Source organism: Hyalella azteca, unplaced genomic scaffold, assembly GCF_000764305.2.
Source record: "Hyalella azteca isolate HAZT.00-mixed unplaced genomic scaffold, Hazt_2.0.2 contig6106, whole genome shotgun sequence".
In the NCBI taxonomy this organism is placed as follows: Eukaryota; Metazoa; Arthropoda; class Malacostraca; order Amphipoda; family Hyalellidae; genus Hyalella; species Hyalella azteca.
This window is the reverse complement of record NW_025936275.1, coordinates 26,874-30,934: the sequence shown is the minus strand read 5'-3', so window position 1 is coordinate 30,934 and position 4,061 is coordinate 26,874. Positions and strand designations below refer to the sequence as shown.

At 36.4% G+C, this 4,061-nt stretch overlaps 1 protein-coding gene across 1 annotated transcript in view; it reads left to right on the top strand.

Annotated features, from left to right (window-relative positions):
* Positions 1–509: 509 nt before the first annotated feature.
* LOC108670803 overlaps positions 510–4,061 on the top strand; it is an 11,024-nt gene continuing 7,472 nt past the window's right edge. The window contains exon 1 of the mRNA XM_018158298.2: positions 510–537. The gene's annotated coding sequence lies outside the window, so the exon portion shown is untranslated. The remainder of the gene's footprint in view (positions 538–4,061) is intronic.

The window sequence follows — 4,061 nt, the reverse complement described above, 5'->3', positions numbered from 1 at the left end:
TCGAAAAAAGTGTTGTTTGAAGAAACATGTTAATGCCAAGCGGTTCCATATGGAACCAAGCTATAATTTTTCACATACAACAAAAAAGTAATATATGAACATATTTTTTATTTAATACCATCACAAATGATAATATTCTCTCAAGGAACCCAAAAAAAATTCAGTAAATAATTCTCGTCATTAATGGGTTAAAATGGCTATAAATTCTGGGAAATTTTATGTTACCTATTTAACTGGGATGTCTTGTCTTGTCTTGGTATTGGCCCGGAATTCCTATGCAGGGCTGAAAATTGTCCTGGCTTTGCTGTCTCATCTGTCTTGTTTCAGGGAAAAAAATACCAAACACAGGAGTCTAATGGATACCTTTGCCCATACCATCGTATGATTGTAACCATCCTCATCATACATAAGAGATATGAGTGACAAGACATTGGCTCAAATCTTGACTATATGAAGAAATTAAAAATGAAATGAGTCTGAAAAATTTATTTGCCACAATGACAATGCAGAATGCTGACAGTCTGACAGAGCCAAGAGGTAGGTACTAATTTTAATAATTGTGAGTTGTGATAGAATTGAGCTGTAGGCCTGTAGAATGGTTAAGTGGTACAACAACAAATTCAGAATGAATTTGTTGTTGTACCACTATTAATAATAATATTACCATGGAATTGATTAATTCTCCTAAAATTCATTTTATTCATTCCAATTTATCAAATTTTATCATATTTTTCTGATTTTGGTACATTTAGTACATTTTGTCAGATTTTGATGCATCCTGCCCGTTGCCCCCCTGGTATATTTATTATGCATTGCCTTTACTGCTTAAATAAAATATATAATATTTTGATGCCTATTTAAAATATCAGGCAAAAGTTTCCTAAAATTACTGGTTAAAATAACTGTTAGGTTGGGTATGTAAAAAAATTTCCATTGATCACAATGAAAATCACACATCTGAAAAGAAACATTAGAAAAATACCATATAAATTTAAGCGGAGTCCAAATAAAATGAAAAAGGCTATAAATGTTTCCTTTATTCAATTACTTTTAGTCATTTTTTATGCCTCTATTCATTTTTTTAGAAAAACTTTAAGTTCCTGGTTTCCTAAAAGCCAATTTTGAAGATTTTAGCACCATTAGTAAACTCTTCTTGTGAGGCTATCATCTATTCTAACTTGAATAAAAAATTTTGGTTGAGGCTGTGAAATTGGGTGGATGGGGAAAACGGGTGTTTCTATAGATATGAATGGTATAAATTCATCAAAAGGCAGAATTAAACAGAATAAATTCCAGTTTCATGGTTTTGGCACCATTGGACTTATAAATGATGAATAGATGATAAATAAATAATAGATAAATAATAAATATATGGTAAGTGATTGATAAATAAATGATAAGTAAATTATATACCATCAAACAGGGTAATAAGGGACTGTTTTGAGCATTTTTCCTTAATAACTTCTTAACATGAAACATTTCATAAATGAGTTTGGGCTCATTTTAAAGGTATTTGCAAGGGTTATCGTATGGCATCTCTGAAAAAATTCCATATGCTATTAGTAAGATGTCAGTCGCAAAATAAAAGCCTCCTGAACCAACCCTGGGAACGGGGTAATAAGGGACACTTGAAATAAAACTCAATTTTATAACATTGGAAGCATGCAGAGTGTGCTCATCCATGACTAACAGTACTCTGAAGTCCTTCTCTTCCTTTGTAGATAATGTATATGTAGAATAAATGACATTTTCTGTGATTTTTACTTGTTTTTCCTTTATTGATGTGGTATTACCTTATCCATGCATTACCGTATTATTGATGTGATATCACTGTATCCATGGACATGCCATTGAGCATTGACAACAACCTTGTCCATTGCAAGCTTCATATCAGCAGCCATGTAGCATTTCTTCTGTAGGTAAGCTCACAGGGCGGCATGTAATTTTGCACCATTTTAATCAAGTCAAGTGAATTCATTATAACATAAAAGATTGTAGAAAACACACCTGAAACACAAAGGAATATTTTAGTGACAACCATCATATTTTTTGAGAAAAAATCATAGCTTAGGTTAATTACCTTTCATTCTATGTTGCCCAGTGAACAATTCTATCTATGACATTCTATGCACAGTTTGGCAATGAACAATGATGCACTTATTTTTTGTCAAGTGAAATTTGTTCACTGAGCAAGGTAAATCTAATTAAAATTATTGTTGTTAATTGATTTTTTGTTACCTGGAGCTCTTGCTAACCAAGGCTCTACTGTAAATGCCTTTTTAGGGGTGTCCCTTATTACCCTGGGGGGGAGTGTCTCTTATTACCCCGTCATGCGGAAATGACTGCCATTTTTTTGGAAAGAAGATATGCTAATTCCATCAATCACATTTTTAAGCCAACACCTGTGCAACTTTTATGTATGATAAATAAATAATAAATTATGAACAATAATAAATTAATATTAATAAATTAATAACATTGGTACTACTATTACCACATCACCGAATGCCACTGCAGCTGCCAGTCACACGAGTGCTGGACTTGTCTTTTTGTGACTTCCAGCCTCACTATGTGACTATCGACAGAGCTCTGAAATTTAGAGAGCATGCTCAAAGAACTGTTAGCTTGATTTCTGATCATATTTTAGGAGTGGCCCAATAAGATATAAAAGTTTTTTTTAGTACAAACTGCATAGTAGTAGCCTATGACCTAGGCTGACTAGCACTTGACAAGTTTCACAAGTAAGTAGATCATGGGGTATGTGCAAGTAAACATTTCATGTAGGGATGTCTTTGTAACAGTAAAATCATCCTGGTCAGTCAATTACATGCTATAAACTCAAAACAGAAAGTCATTGTTACATCCACATGATCGCTGATCTGAATCACTACTGCACCACTGTTATTGTAATTGCCCATCAAGGTAGTGGCAACTAGGTAAGGGAGGGAGGTGATAGGTCAGTTTTACCAGGCACTAATGCCACTGGTAGTTCCACGACCATCACTGGTTTGCTGACCCGTCAGAATCATTTTTGCATTGTGCAACACCCTGGATAAGCCAGGTACTCATTTATCAACCAGATTTGGATGAGTGGCTGAGTTGACCATGAGCTGAGCTTCCCAGAAGAACTTGTCCTCAGTGAGACTTGAACCTGGATGCTGGTTGCAAGAGAATGAGTCTCTCACCACTGCACCATCATAGCTCTTACTGAACGTACTGCCATTGCCATCTGCATGCGGCACAGGCATTGGACTTGAAAATCTTCTTTTTTGCGACTTCTACCATCACTGTGTGGCTATCAACAGAGCTCTGAAATTTAGAGAGCATGCTCTAAGAACTGCTAGGTTGATTTTGAACTATCTTATTTTAATGTCCCAATACAATATAAAAGTTTATTTTTAGCTCAAAGTGACACCCTTTGCAAATCCCAGGTAAGCAAGTAGACAATAGAAATTTCTTGAAAAACAAGATTGTTTTGTCAAAATTCAAGGTTTTTGTTGCTTTCTAAAGTCAAGCCAATGAAATTAAGCTACCAGCTGGGCAGGACTTGAAACTAAATGCCTCTCACTTGCTGAAGCAAAAACTGCCTGGCCACCATTTTGGTAGCTTTGTTGTGATCAGCTCATGGCTTGTGCTCATATCTACAATTAGTATTAGGAGTGTTAACTGAGCATCCACGAGGGCAGGTTGTGTGGTGCCTAAGAGCTCCTCGATTGCTTGTTGTTTGCTCTGTTGCCTTGCACGTGCGTTGCTCCCATTCTCTCGTCTCGTTTTTGCTGACGCGGCGATTTTATTATTGACACGTCTTTCTACTGAGTGTGCTCGTTATTCTTTTGCGGCGTGCCACTTGCTTGACTGGCTGCACGTAGTATTCGATCTAGCATAAGCGTAATTTTGATTGTAGCCACAGCAGCCGTTCCGTCTTGGTCTTCGCCTAACCTTATGGAAACGGCCGAGGGATGGAGGGGAGAGGACGCGGGTGCCTGAGTTGCTCGACTGTTAACAACAGGAAGAGGACAGTTAGTTGTTCTTCGTGTGAGGGATGTTACCATCTCTCATGC